This window comes from Euphorbia lathyris, chromosome 2, assembly GCF_963576675.1.
Source record: "Euphorbia lathyris chromosome 2, ddEupLath1.1, whole genome shotgun sequence".
Lineage (NCBI taxonomy): Eukaryota > Viridiplantae > Streptophyta > Magnoliopsida > Malpighiales > Euphorbiaceae > Euphorbia > Euphorbia lathyris.
In genome coordinates, this window is record NC_088911.1 from 123548523 (window position 1) to 123565332 (window position 16810).

Below are 16810 nucleotides of genomic sequence, written 5' to 3' on the forward strand. Positions count from 1 at the left end.
GTTTACAGCTATGAGCAATTTTAACATTAACATTTAAAATGATATAGCAAATGAGCAGCAAGCTAGTGCCAAGGACTTGGAATGCTATCGGTTTACACAAGTATTACCGATAGGCTAACGAAGTTTTAAGTTAGAGTAAGGTCCATTCATTATTTTTTAAATAAAGGCGGGAAGCTGGCAAAGCAAACGAAACTCGGACATCCCAACTAGGTTGGAACCCCGAAACTAAACCGCAAAGTCAGGCTCAATTTATTAAGAGAAATAAAAATAAAAGAAGAAAAAAAAAGATATTACATCACAAAACGAAATTATTCAACATGACTAAAGTCATCACAAATGAAGTTATTGCAAAAATCCGGAGCAGAATTCCACCAATTGATTCCCTCGACAGTTAGACCAAACCGAGCAAGACGAAATTACGTCACAAAACGAAATTATTCAACATGACTAAAGCATCAGCAACTTTATTACCCTCCCGGTAGATATGAGAAACTATAAAATTCATACTGGAGATCTGTACCAAGCATTCCAACCTATCTTGAGGAATCTCTCACAGAACTACACTGGAACGAACCCGAAAAAGATTGACAACATAGATTGAATCACATTCTAACTAAAGCCTATGCCAACCTCTCCTCTAAGCAACTCTAATGGCATAAATTGCTGCTCTTAATTCAGCGATATGAGCAAAAGAGTGACCAATAGAGAAAGAAAAACTTCCTCTAGGAAACCCCTTTGAAGTTCCGAAAATGCCGCCCACACCAGCCTGACCGAGAGAACCCGAAGCCGACCCGTCAGTATTTACTTTTAACCAACCCAACATAGGAGGATTCCAAGAAACTCCAATAATATGAGGTGCACGAGGGGAGCGAGCATCAATTCTAAGTTGCCAAAGGACATGAAACTCCCCCAAATTATTTCTAACAGTTCCGGTGTTGCAGGAATCCATTTCCCGAATCAATCCCCAAAGCTGACGAATTTCTCCATTCATTATATTCAAAATTATTTTGTCATTTTATAGGTCAGGAAAAGAAGATCTTATAACTTCTTGCCTTTCGTCAAACATGATGTAACTTCTTAACATTCAGTAATCCAATGATTATCAATGAAATTCATATATCAAATATTTATTATTTTAATGAGTTATTTATCATAATTCCTTAGTCGACTATATTAAAGATCAATCATATGTATACTACAAGGATTTCGATCAGGGGTCTTAAGTCGAATAGATTCCAAAACCACACTCCCTTGGAACGTTTCTAGATAACCCTGCATAAATGATGGAAAGGATCATTTGGTTTAAAAAAATCATAAACTTCACCTCATAATTTAAAGGGAAATCAAGAAGGAGTAAAGGAAAATAGCTACACAACAATACAATAAAGTAAAATATTCGATGATAAATGAACAAAGATTTGTATATATACAAAAGAATATTTACAATACACTACAAGCCTTACAAAAAAAACAAGTTCAAAGCTCAACAACTGGAATGGAGGGAGTCCTTTGGACATTAGAAGGCTCAATATCTGTAGCTGGACCACTTTCAATATCTGGAGTAGGATCCTTTGGAACTTCGCCTTGAGGACCTTCAGCATCAGGGATAATAAGAGCATCGACACGAAAACCATCAACTGGAGCAGAAGGATTCATGGCTCTTCTTTCTTCTTCAGCCGGATCATGTAAGTCTAGATCATACTTAGGGTGAGGAATATCATACTCTAAATGATAGATATTCACCCAAAATTTGAAGTCCACATCTGGATACACTTCCTTGAGTGTCTGGATAAGTTTGACATAAAATATATTTAGCCTTGCCCAACCTTTAGTATGCCCAACCTTAACAACATACTCCTTATACTTTATCGCCTCGACCAGCTCAACTTGGAACTACTTCTATGATCTTATTCAGCAGAATAAACCTGCAAGGCCTTGTGCATATCATTCAGTCGACTAAGTTCATCTTTATAAGACTTATACTCTTTTTTCAACAAATCAAGATTGGATGATAAAGTGGCAGAGGCAGTATCCTTCTACGTTAGTTGCTCGTCCTTATCCTTTAAGAGAGCAATATTCTTCAGAGCTCGATCTTGAGCTTCCTTGAGATCAACCTCCAACTCATGCTCCATCGTCCGAGCTTGATCATATTCAGCTCGAAGGCTCCCTTCAATTAACTTGGCCCATTGCTAAGCTAATTGGGCAGTAGAAATCTCCTTTTGTAATCGAGCAATCGTGGTAGTAGAGGTCTGGTTTAATGCTTCAGCCTTCTGGGCTCGTTCAGACTCTGCCTTCATATCATCGTCTTTATGGTTCTGCTCATAGCGAATTTGACGAAGGTCCTCCTCCTTCTAGGCCAACTCCTAACGAGCCTTCTTTAGGGCTTCCTCATTATTTTGACCGGATGCCACTCGGAGCTGCTGCTCGAGATGCGATATCCTCTTAATAGTAGTTTCCAGCCTCAACATGACTTTAGCTTGCACAAACAGAGCCTACATAGAGGAATCAAATGACTTCTAGGTCAAAGGTAAAACAAAAAATGACTTGAGCCTGAGGATTGGAAGTACAAGAGAAAAACAGATGTAGGAGAGATCAATAATGGCCATGTTAGACTGCCAGTTATATAGTGTTCGTTTAGTAGGAACCCTGGACATTTGAGAAAGGTTATGGACAACATAGGGATATTCCAGACGGGTCCATCCAGGGTACTTAGCCAACCATACGTGCCATCATAAAAGGTAAGTTACACTTCCGAAAAGCTACATAACAATAAAGAAATGAGATAGGACATGAAAGGCTTACGTTATAAGTAGTGTACTTGTTAAACATAGCATGCCCCTCCAGATCAAGCGACATGGGTTCAGGGATCAAGTTAGGCTAGATAGGGGTAATGGCTTGTCCTTTCCCCTCCCTCATAGTTATTGCAGCTGTAGGTCGAGGTGGAGGATTCTACCCCGAAGTCCCGGCTACTGTTGCCCCTTTTGGAGAAAAACTAAAGGCCAAGCTGGAGGATTCTTCCCAGCAACAATCGGAGGCACAAAGCCTTCCAGAGTACCTAGCACCACTGTCACTTTTTGGGAAACAGATGCCTCAGGGGTAACCTTCGAGGCGGAAGTTTTGGTCGCCACAAGACCTTTTATAGTCGAATAAACTACTTCATGCCCTTTCTTAGAGGATGATAAGATCCTAGTTTGTTTGACCCCTAACTCTGCTCGGGGGTGCCAACGTCCCTCTTGGAAGGCACTGATGGGTCCTTCTCACTCGTTGTCCCTTGAACATTAACCTGTACAAGTCAATATGGTTTTTTGGTTGTGGAAGCATAGATAATGGTGCGTGAGCCTTTAGGAACAAGCACAACCAAAGGAGTGACAGATCGGGTCGCATCCTGAAGGGAGGGTTAAGAGGCATCGACCCCTCAAATTTGCTAGATAACTTCTTCTACATGGTCCAAGAAGGGTTAAAGATCCGAAACTGAGCTAGAGGAAGAAGATGAAGGAGAAGATAGTTTAATGACATACGGGGATTTACCAGTAAAGGGATTTCCTATCAAAGGAACAAATTATCCTCGTTGTTCAGAGGACTGAGTAGATCCTAAGGGAAGAAGAGACGAGCTTTGGTCACGACGCGAGAGAAGGTGGAATGGAGGCCTTCTACAGTCATCAAGGATAAAGAATCATTATGGGTCCCCAATCATTATGGAGCATTTAGGATCCCTGATCCTTATGTAGCATTCGGGGTCCCTGACCTTTTGTTAGTAGCCTTCTCAGCAACACGCTGAGCTATAATGGTTTCTCGCATAGAAGGCATGTCAGAGCCTCCACGAACATGAAGTGGAATGGATCAAAAGAGATTAGTTAAAAACTGAAAGGTACTTGCAAGCAATGTATATACAGGCAACAATCCCCTCAAAACGAACATTCATCCCTCTACTCTTAAGGAGGAAGGGAATATCTTCATGCATATGGTCCAGAAATTATTGATGGGTGAAAAATAGCTTGACAGAGGTTAAGTACTTTTGGATCAGTTCTCATCGACTGTGAGATCCCTCAGCAACTTCCATGAAGCCTTTTCAACAGGTTTGACATTCTAAGAGGGCTGAAAGGGGAACTCCTCCAGTTACAGGGCTCCTTCAAGTGGCACCCCTACTTTGTCTTTCATAATACGAATCCAGAACTAGTAAGGCTTGAAGTCCTTTCAATTGGAGTTTTTGTTTGTGATGAATGGTTTCCGTTCTGATGGAGTCTTATTGAACCAAACTGCAATGGGAGCTCGCTCAATTCGCAAATTGGTCCAACTCGTAATTCACTTCTGACTCCGTGTTCGAGGTAGCTTCAACAACCCGAGTGGTAGAGGTCCACATGCTATGGAAAGAAGCGGTTCGGCAAGATTTGAACAGAACAAAGGTCAAACTCATTTAAGCCGTTCACAACGCTATCAAAGAAGGGAACCTTAACCCGTTGTTCCATAAATATCTTATAAATCAAAGAGAAAACCTATTGCATTACAAATGAATGGTCATAATTATACTTATATCTTCAATCATTAGTATAATTAATATGTATAATTGATAGATATTATGGACATTGATTATACAATTACTATTAAGAAAACTCATTGTTATTGGATAAGAGTTATACATTAATTGTTGTGGGTCAATTTAACATGGCGTCACCAACATTAAGATCCAAGCTTGGTCATGAAAAGCTACTCACCATCCACCAAACAACACTCATACAATATAATATAAAATAAAAAAAAAATACTCATAAATTGACCATTTCATTCTTTGGATATGGATAATACACCAAGCAGGCCCTCCCAATCATATGGAGAAGACGTATCATCGATTATTACAACATAATTTTTTTTTTTTTAAAACAAAAATATTAATCATGTTTTTCCTTTAGAGAAAGCAACTAATTATTGATATTAATCTCCACTTTTAAATTTCGTACGGACACTAACTAATTACTTTACTGATTATTATTATTATTATTATTATTATTATTATTATTATTATTATTGCCTTGCATATATAAATCTTGTGTGTTTCAATATGTAATCATTAATAAATTTTTCATATTTTATATGTGCATTGAACAACCATTATTGGATGAAAATGTATCCATGCATAACTATCTATCATAATATATTCTAACTATCTATTCATTAAAAAGATTATGTCATATTCATTTGTAAGAAATTTGTAATTTTGATTGGTTATCTTCTCGTGTTAGAGAAATAAATAATGAGTTTTGTTATTTTTTTAAACATATTCACGTGATTGGATAACCGTCCGGCTCACTTAGGTCTATTAAAGTTCATCTATATTTAAGGAAGATTTGAATTTTATAAAAATAGCACAAGCCGATTCTGATTGTCGTCCCACCTACTAATTATTTAATTTGTATATTAAATATTTATTTTTAAGTATAAATTTTAATTTTTATTATTAAAAACTATAGAGAAACATGAATTGGGCCTATCGTAGCTTAACTCCTTATATTAGGTAAATTTATTTGGGCTGGGTTTGAAATTTAACTTTTAAGTTCGAGTCCAGCCCGACCCGATCCCATTTAAAATAACAACGAATTGAGCTGGGTCTGGGCTAAGAATTTTTTTTATAAAAGCCTGCTGAACCTGGTCATATCCGACAGATGAAGAAATCTATCATTCTCCGATCAATAACATTAAACATATAAAAGTGTCATTTGAGACTGTAAAAAATATCATGTTACATATAGATAAAACGAGTTATGCACATTTAATTGATTTTTATATAATTAGATTGGTGATCCAATATATTCACTGAAAGATTAACTAACTTAATTAATAAAAAAAAAATCAGGAACTTGTTTAGATTTGTTTCCAACAAGAACTAAAAAATACTACAATTATAAAGTTATTGTCACAGAATTATTAATGTTTAAATAAAATTATAATATCTGTAAAATAAATAAGAAGTAGAAATGGAAAAGAAAGGTTGTAATAATAGTCTTGTGGTTGCAAAATGATTTAGTGACTGTGCCCTAATTAAAAAAGGATGCACTCCACATATATAAAGGGAAGTGAAGCTCCTCCAGCTCTTTGACACAGTCATCAACTTGGGTATCCATATCATCCACATCACCATATATTATATACTCCACATCTTCAATTAGTGTGGGCAAAGCAAACCTATGCCTATATTCAAATTCAAGGGGAAGTATTGAAGTTTACCTAACCTATAAAATTATAAGCTAAGTAAATATTACATATGTCTATTTAGGAGTAGATCTGGACATGGGCCGGACTCGGACCGGTTGTGCTTTTAATAAAACCTGATGACCCCAAGCCCAGTCCAGCCCGTAATAAATTGAGTCGGGTTTGGGCTCGGGCTATGCTCAAGCCTAAAATATGAATTCCAAGCCTGTCTGTACAAGCCCATCTGTATATTAAGAAATACAATTAAAATGTCATGCCAACTTTTTCTTAATAAAAAAAGTACACACAACACAATACTTAATAAGTTTGGAAAAATTCTAATAAACTAATTGTCTATCGAAATATCAAATCCAAAATAAATTACAACCTAAAAAAATATAATTAATTTATATTTATAAATTATAATATATATAAATATATATCGTATATCGGGCCGGGCCGGGCCGAGCCGAGCCGAGCCGAGCCTGACACTAATTTCATGTGTCCAAATCCGGTTAAATGGACCTGGGCCTGGCAGGCTCACTGGCCCATGTCCATGTCTATTTAGGAGTAAATTGTATATATAGTCATCCAAGTTTAGGGTCAGATTCATAAATTTCTTGAATTTAAGGAACAGTTGATCCAAGAATTCAAGGTTGCTCTATGCTCAAAGTAAGGTTCAAACCTTCACTCTTGATTAAGGGTGGAAGAGCAAACCCCTACCACTCGACCACATCCCTTAGATTAGCTACCTTATTGATAGTAAAGCATTTCTCTAGTGTTTAATGTTGAATATAAAAAAATCCTTATACAATAAGTTCAAAAATTAGGATTGAAATTTTTATATCAAATATACTAAAGATATATTAAAGGGTAACTAATTTAATAATATAAAATTCATATGTAGGTTTTAAATTTTTGTCTTAGTTCATTGTTTAGTCAGTACAAAAATATACCCTTAGTTATACAAATGAAAGTTATTTTTTAATTTTCAAATTTAATTCATGAAATTTGTAATAGTATACACATACCTACATTTTTATATTTGTATATATTAATTATAAAATTAGAAAATAATTCTATTAATTATTCTCTTGAATATTTATTATAATTGTATTTGTTTATGAATATAATATCTTTAAACTAACTATGAAATCTTGATAAAAGAAATTAAATTTTGTATTTTTTATTTGTATTATTCATAAATTTTATTAGAGATAAAAAAAATCAACTTTTATGATTTTATATAATTTTATCCTAATTTTATAATTGATGAAATATTTCTATTCATTTTTCAATGAAACTCAGTAAACTAAAGTTCTGTAATAATAATAAGATTATATGATAATATATATGATAAAAAAATCAAATCTTTTATTATTGTAAAATAATAAATAATATATATATAGGGGTGAGATCCAGTGTGACAAGGAGTTAGGGTGTGATAAGGAGCTTATTGTGTGACATAACAAAACTACGTAGTTTTGATGATAATTAAAAAGGGTAAGGTGACAAATTTGTAAATAAAATGAAAGAGATGATAGAGAAAATTGTTTTATTTCTTTTCTTTAAAATATATTTTTCCGACATCTCTAACATCGTTTTTCGAAAATTTTTATACTATTAGACTCGTCTAAATTAGACGGTCATTTTAAGATCCCTGAAGCTCAAGTAAAAAAAATTCCGGTGAACGGAATCCGGGTGGACGTTTTCCGGTGAGACAAAACGTGCCCAGAAAATTTTCAAAAAAATTCAGAAAATGTAAAACATTATTCTAAAAAACTTTAATTCTTGGGTCGAATCGATATTTCTTACGGTTTAGTCCCAATAAAACTTTTTCCTTAATTTTATCCATTTTACATGCTTCAACAATTTGTTGGGTCAAAACTGTAAGGAATCTCGCTTTGAGCCAAGAATTAAAGTTTCTTAAAATGATGTTTTAAATGTTTTGGAATTTTTTGATAATTTTCTGGGCACGTTTTTTGTCCTACTTACATTGTTCCAAATCAGTGTACAATTTGTTCCAACATAATACTTATATTGTTCCAACAGAAAATTGTTTTATTTCTTTTCTTTAAAATACATTTTTTCGACATTTCTAACCTCGTTTTCGAAAATTTTTATACTATTAGACTCGTCTAAATTAGACGGTCATTTTAAGATCCCTGAAGTTCAAGTAAAAAAAATTCCGGTGAACGGAATCCGTGTGGGCGTTTTCTAGCGAGAAAAAAATGCCCAGAAAATTCTCAAAAAATTCCAGAAAATGTAAAACATTATTCTAAGAAATTTTAATTCTTGGATCAAAATGGGATTTCTTACGGTTTAATCCCAATAAAACTTGTTCCTTAATTTTATCAATTTTACATACTTCAACAATTTATTGGGTCAAAACTATAAGGAATCTCGCTTTGAGCCAAGAATTAATGTTTCTTAAAATGATGTTTTACATGTTTTGGAAATTTTGATAATTTTCTGAGCACGTTTTTTTGTCCTACTTACATTGTTCCAAATCAGTGTACCATTTGTTCCAACATAATACTTATATTGTTCCAACAGAAAAATGTTTTATTTCTTTTCTTTAAATACATTTTTCCGATATTTTTAACCTTATTTTTCGAAAAATTTTATACTATTAGACTCGTCTAAATTAGACGGTCATTTTAAGATCCCTGAAGTTCAAGTAAAAAAAAATTCTGGTGAACGGAATCCGGGTGAGCGTTTTCTGGCGAGAAAAAAAGTGTCCAGAAAATTCTCAAAAAATTTCAAAAAATGTAAAACATTATTCTAAGAAACTTTAATTCTTGGGCTGAAGCGGAATTTCTTACGGTTTTGACCCAATAAATTATTGAAGGATGTAAAATGGATAAAATTAAGGAAAACGTTTTATTGGGACTAAACCGTAAGAAATACTACTTCGACTCAAGAATTAAAGTTTCTTCAAATAATGTCTTACATCTTCTGGAATTGTTTGAAAATTTTCAGGGCACTTTCGGGTTGTTTTATCGGAAAACGCCTATCTAACCGCCGGATTCCGTTGATTTGGGACTAAACCGTAAGGAATCTCATTTTGAGCCAAGAATTAAAGTTTCTCAGAATAATGTTTTACATTTTCTGAAATTTTTTGATAATTTTCTGGACATTTTTTTCTCACAAAAAAACAGATCGTCGGATTCCATTCACCGGAAATTTTTTTACCCGAGCTTCTGGGATCTTAAAATGACTGTCTAATTAAGACGAGTCCAATGTTATAAATTTTTTTGAAAAACAAGGTTGGAAAAGTTGGGAAAATACATTTTAAAGAAAAAAAATAAAACAATTCTTTTTCCTTTTATTTACAAATTTACCACCTTCTCTGGTTAATTATAAAATTGGTCTTTGTTATACAATAAGGTTTGTCACACCATAAGAAATGTGCCACACCTAATCTCATTATATATTTTTTTTTTGAAAAGATAAGTATATAGTATAGTATGTTAGAATGAGTCACTCGCAGGGTCCATTATATATGGTTGTGAATTAGAGCCACTAGATTCGTATGTGCTTATCCACTTGATTGGTTTAGAGAGATTCCAAGACCCTTAAATCTTCTGATCAGTTTTTGTTCCTTTGGCTAAATTACACTAATGCTCTCTCAACTTTCTTCTTTTTTTCTTATGCTCGTAAACTTTTAAGTTGGACATAACATTCCTTTCATTTTTTCATTTAATTTCTTAATTCATTTCATGATTCTATCAAATAACCGTATTCATTATATTATTTTATTCGAATGAATATACTTTTCAGTTGGAAATTATTGATGCATGGATGATATTATATGAAATTAAGGTCTGGACAAATAGACCAAATATGTAGCTTTAGGCATAAAACGTAACTACATGTATATGTGAGCTAGTCAGTTATGCTCTTAATTCCTAAGCCACGCCGTAAAACAATGAAAGGGGAAATGATCACGGAGTAAAGATCAATCAGTTGTCTACACATGATAGGCTACTCAATAGTAGGTTCATTCTACTTATCTATAAATAATCATTCCTAGAAGAGCATACGATTCGTAACCAATACATATCTAAACTCTGCTTTCAAATATATTTAGTCTCTTTAGTGAAATATTGAGTTAAGTATCGAAGATGTTAGAAATTGTGCCTCAGGCCAATAATGGATTATGTTATTACGGTTATTAGCTTTATAATAATATCTTTGAATAATAGTTCATTATTCTAAATGTCTCTAGTCAATTATTATTGTGCGAATGATAATAAATCAAGACTAGTAAGGAGATTGATTGATGTTCATGTGATAAACATAGCGTACGAAGATATAATTCAAACTCACGAGTACATGTTAGAGAACATGATACTGAACAGACTCATTATGAGATCACTAAATGAGTTAATGTCATAAGTGATCTCAATTGTAATAGTGTCATTAAATTCTTAGACCTAAGGTCACTACAAATTCCTACATTAAAAATAACGTGTTTTGACACAATCAAACATTGTCTTTAACCGAACAACTAGAAAGGTTGTGATTGGATCCTCTGGATTATATTTCGATTTTATTTTTCCACTGCGTTTTATTGCATCTTTGAAACCCAATATAAGGGATACATGATTCCGACTCCTCTCTAGTAGTTTGCTCACAGTTTAGGCGACTCTAGCTCTGCTTGGTCTCTCAACCAATAATGAGAATCCTACTTGAAACTTACCCCACACATCAGTATGGCCGTGCCTAAAGGCATATCAATTGAAGTAGATTCTTTATTTTTATCAATCAAAACCTTGTCTCGTATCTACTAGCCTAAGCCTTTTTCTATAGAAATAATCACTTCAAAGTGAACTCTCCATCTCAACTCTTTATTTTTATCTCAAAACCTTTTACTCATATCAATCAGAACCTTGTGCATCTTTTGGGAATGTGTTGTGGGATACACAGAAACTGACCCGAACCGTCTTAACCGACGCCTTTAGGATTCCTCCTCTCGATGCTGACAAAACGGGGGAGAAAGAACAAGCGAAAACACAGCATGAGTCTAGTCAGTCCAAACAGAAGAGAAAGAAATAGATATAGGCTAGCTCAGTATAGGCTAAGTATGTAGTCTCTATGCATGTCTTGTTCTTTTGTTTGAAAATGCTGACTACCTATATTAATATCAATACTTGCATCTTTTCATTCAAACCCTGAGTTATGAATTATTTTTTATATATGATGTTGTGTATTAAGTCATTATGTATCTTCAATTGAATCAGCTATGTTTAATGCTTACAAAATTTATTGATTGAACCCAATGCTGATAACATGTTTGACATTGACTTGTAACATTGTCTTATAAAACTCATTGAACAACAAATTACTCAGCGCCCTCTGAATGTTAAAACCTTCCGCTTAACACTGAGTAAAATAGAATATGTTCCATGAGCTGACCTATATCTGAAAAATGACCTTAGACTTACTCGATTAAACCTTTAAATGTTTAGAGTAAAACTAAGTCAGTAGCTCAACCCTTACGGGGGAGTTTGCTAAAAATATTAGGTCAACTATCATGGGGGAGCTCAACACTGAGTTCTTCGCTGAATAGTTTTTCCAACATCAAAATGGGGGCGTTTGTTGAAACACCTTTCCACATAATTTTGATTTGAAAAAAATTGTTTAAGTATAATTAAAAATATATTCTAAACACACTAAGTTTAAATGCTTTGATTTATTCTACTAATGTGTTTGTTCAATGTTGAGTTCAAAAATTGCTTATAAGACATAAGGATTAAAAGGCCCAAGCCCAATACAAGAGTCAAAGCCCAAGTCAAACGATTCAAGACAACTCGGCCCGCGAATGTCAAAACGTTGTCGTTATGGACAAAACGCAACTCAGCGGAAGAAGGATCTAGAAGACCTTCACGGAACAACTTCGGAACGAAGCTGCTGAGTTGATTCGACAAAGCGTACAAGACAGCAGCTGGCTAAGGAAAACTTCCAGACAAAGTGTTTCCACTTTGGGTAAAGTTCAGATGACACAGTATGCTGTCTAGTTGACATTACCATAAATGGAGAGACACTCTGCCGAGCTGACCGAGGACAGAAGATACTCAAATCTGATTGGCCGAGAGCTCTGAGCAAGTCAGGATGACAAAGACAGGAAGCCGTTTCCCTCCAACGGTTATTTCGAAATTCGAAATGACCGATGTCCAGACGTCTCTATAAATAGTGCCATCAGAAGCTTCATTCTACACAGAACTTGATCAAGCCATTACGCTGACCAAATTTCTACGCAAGTTCTGCAAGCAAAAAGCAAAGCAATCTTACACTAAATTTCATATCTTTTGTGTAAAAGTCTAGAGTGATTATTCAATCATCTAAGGTGTCTTAGCAATCATTGTTTAGGACAAACACTTATCATTTCTAGAGATTAGAAAGGAGAGGCTGAGTACTCGGTTATAGTACTCAGCGAGAGATTAGGATTGAGTAGAGGTATAGAGGAATGTACTCTTGTTATACTCAGTTGCTAAGATTGTAAAAGGTTTGAGGCTCTACCTTTAAAGAGTTCAGTAGAGGATTCGAAAGCTCGGAACGTGTTCCGGGGACAGGACGTAGGCTTAGAAGCCGAACCTGGATAAATCTGCTGAGTAACGCATTTCTTACCTTAAACTCCTTATATATATATTGCTTGCTTAAATAACCAAAAGCTGACCAAGTAAAGAGGTCAACCTGAGTTGTGCGCATCAAACATCTGAGCTCAGGAATAGACTCTAAGTGCTATCTCTTGACTCAAGTCAAGAAACTAACCTAGTCACCAGTTGACTAAGCCATTATCTTGCTGTTTACTCAACGCCGCTGTTAAAACCTTTTCTCTTAAGAAAAGAAGTCTGCCCTAAATTAGAAAAAGTTTAAATAGTTCCTAACCCCCCATTGGAACTATACTTGTAACGTTATAAGGGACCAACAAGTGGTATCAGAGCTTAAAAGCTCACTGTAAAAGGTTTAACCACCTTGAGCTGATCCCCACTATGGGCGAAAACAGCACTCGGTTTCTCCCAGGAAACCAAACAACTCAGATCTTACCTGAAGGGCTGTCCATTACTCGGCCTCCCCTATTCTTCGGGTCTAACTATACCTTCTGAAAGAATAGGATGAAAAATTTCATTCAGGCTACAAACATGAGTGCCTGGCTATCCATAGTCCAAGGCCCATTTGTACCTGTCGAAGTTGTGGCTGGCCAAACAGTTGTTGAAGCTGAGGCCAAATGGACAGAGGATGATCTCAAGAAGCTACAAAATCATGCTTCGCCTATAAATATGCTTCACTGTGCGCTCGATGCTACAGAATATAATAAAATCTCAGGTTGTGAGTCGGCGCAAGAGATCTGGAAGAAGCTGGAGGTCACCTACGAGGGAACCAATAAAGTAAAGGAGTCCAAGGTGAACCAGCAGATGAGACTGTACGAGCTGTTCGAAATGAACAATGATGAGGGTATATCTGACATGAATGCAAGGTTTACCAACATCATCAATGAGCTCAAGAGACTTGGGAAGATCTTCACTGAGGAAGAACAAGTCAAAAAGATACTCAGGAGTCTTCCTAAAGACTGGCAAGCAAAGAAGACCGCTGTTGAGGAAGCTCAGGACTTAACCACCTACAAATATGACGAACTCATCGGCTCGTTGCTGACCCATGAGATATCAATGAAAAACTTTGAGGTGAAGGAAAAGTCTGAAGACAAGAAGCAGAAATCTCTTGTTATGAAAGCTGACTCCACTGATGGGAGCTCAACAGATGATGAGGAGATGGCTATGTTCACAAGGAAAATGAAAAGGCTGTTCAGAAAGAATGACAAATATTCTAAGAAGCCTTACAGAAAGTTTGATAAGTATAAAGCTGAGTCCAGCGACATCAAATACAAGAAAGACAACTCAAAGCCCATTACATGCTTTGAATGTCATCAAACTGGCCATATAAAGTCAAGCTGTCCCACGCTGAGGAAAGATAAGAAGAACGGAAAAAAGGCAATGGTGGCTACATGGAGCGACAGTGATGAGTCTTCATCAACAGAAGCTGAGGCCACCGAGTCAGCAAAGATTTGCTTCATGGCTGACGAACTTGCTGAGCCGTGCGTCTCTGAGCATGCTGACCCCTCCGTTGCATCTGACGATGAGGAGCAATCAAATGAGGTAATACCACTTTCCCAACTCAGACATGAAATGGGTAATGCCCTGAGTGATCTCTATACACTTGTCAAAAAGTGTAATAAGAAAATTAGAGCACTCAGCAGGCGCTGTGACGAGGTTGAAGAGGTCAAGCTGAGTGACCTCAGATACCTTCTTCAGGACAACTCAACTTTGCATGACGACATGAAGATCATACATGAGTCTGTCTCTGAAGTCCAATCAGTTTCACAGAAACTGAGAAAGGACGTCACAACTATCCAGAACCAATTAAAGGTTCCAAATAAAAGAAACATTCCTCTGAGAACTCAGTACCAAGGTACTCAGCAGAGATGGAATCCTCAGTGGAATGTCCAGTGTGACTTCTGTGGGAAGAAAGGTCACACCACAAAGGTGTGCTGGCATGATCAGCACTGGGGTGCTGACCAGTCAGTGAGACAACCTAAACAGAAGGTCAGATGTGACTTCTGTGGAAAGAATGGCCATACTGTCCATGTATGCCGCCATAAAATAAAATATGATGCTTTACCTGTTGAACCTAACAAGCAAGGACCCAAAAAGAATTGGCTACCTAAAAGTAACTAGTTACAATGCAGGTAAGCCTGAGGTGTGCTGAGAAGTCAAAGATGTGGTATATTGACAGCGCATGCTCGAGGCACATGACTGGTGATGAAACTCAGTTCATCACATTTGAGCGTAAACGAGGAGGAAGCGTAAGTTTTGGAGACAACAAAAAGGGTAAGATAGTAGGGTCAGGAACCATCGGAGGTAATCCTACTATTGAGTCAGTCTCCCTAGTCAGCGGACTCAAATATAACTTACTCAGCGTAGCTCAGCTATGTGATAATGGGAGAAAAGTTATATTTGATGCTACTGGATGTAAAATATACGAGGGTAAATCAAATGAGTTAATTTTAACTGCCCCTCGCATAGATAATGTCTTTATACTGGACTTAGAGAAAAAGTTTTCAAAAACTGTATGCTTAGTATCAAAGGAAGAAACTTCCTGGCTATGGCACAGGAGACTTGGTCATGTAAGCATGGACCTCCTGGCCAAATTAGCAAGAAAGCAATTGGTTGAGGGACTGCTTGAACTTAAATTTGAAAAAGATCAATTATGCCACGCTTGCCAAGCTGGAAAATAAAACAAACAATCTTTTCACAGCAAAAACATTATCTCAACTAAGCGTCCGTTAGAGTTACTACACTTGGATCTCTTCGGTCTAGTCCAGCCGCTGAGTCTGGGTGGAAGAAGATTTTCCTTGGTCATTGTAGATGACTTCTCTCGGTACACTTGGGTTATCTTGCTGAGTAGCAAGGATGAGACCTTTGAGACATTTTCGAATTTGGTTAGAAAAATTGAAAATGATAAAGACCTAAAATTGGCTCACATCCGAAGTGATAATGGTGGAGAATTCAAAAACCAAAAGTTTGTTGAATTTTGTGAAGCCAGCGACATTGACCACAATTTCTCTGCTCCTAGAACACCTCAACAAAATGGGGTTGTTGAAAGGAAGAACAAAACTTTGGTTGAAATAGCCAGGACAATGCTGGATGAGCATAGGCTTCCAAAGTATTATTGGGGAGAGGCTGTTAACACAGCTTGCTATATTCTTAATAGGGCTCTAGTTAGACCTATATTAAAGAAAACCCCCTATGAACTTTGGAAAGGACGAAAGCCTAACATTGGATACTTTCGTGCCTTTGGCTGTAAATGTTTTATTTTGAATACCAAAGATAGCTTAGCAAAGTTTGACTCAAAAGCTGATGAGGCTATCTTTTTAGGCTACTCAACAAACAACAAAGCATACAGAGTTTTCAATAAACGAACTCAAGTTTTAGAAGAGTCAGTACATGTTGAGTTCGACGAGACTAACCCTGGAGGTAGATACCAGCCACTGACCGAGGATGATCCACACTCAGCAACCGCTAACCAAGAACCAGATGCTGAGTCATTCACTAAAAGGCTGACCAAGAGTAAGAGTGAACCTAAGATTGTTTTCACTGACCAGTCTACTTCTGCAGAGATTGTTGAAACACAGACAACACAAGACATCAATCTACCTAAAGAGATAAGGATTCCAAGAGGGCACTCAGAGAGTGCAATCTTTGATTCTGCTGGGAATACCCTGATGACGAAGAATCAACTCAGGAGGTACCTCAGCAATGTAGCCTTCATCTCAGTTCAGGAACCTAAGAACTTCGCTGATGCTGAGGAAGATGAATTCTGGATGAGCGCAATGTAAGAGGAACTCGATCAATTCAGAAGAAACGATGTATGGGAGCTAGTGCCACATCCAAGGAGTCAGAAGACCATTGGAACAAGATGGGTCTTTCGCAACAAACTGGATGAGCAAGGAAATGTAGTCAGGAATAAAGCAAGGATTGTAGCTCAAGGCTACAGTCAGCAAGAAGGTATTGACTACGGTGAGACCTTTGCCCCAGTGGCAAGGCTAGAAGCTATTAGGATCTTA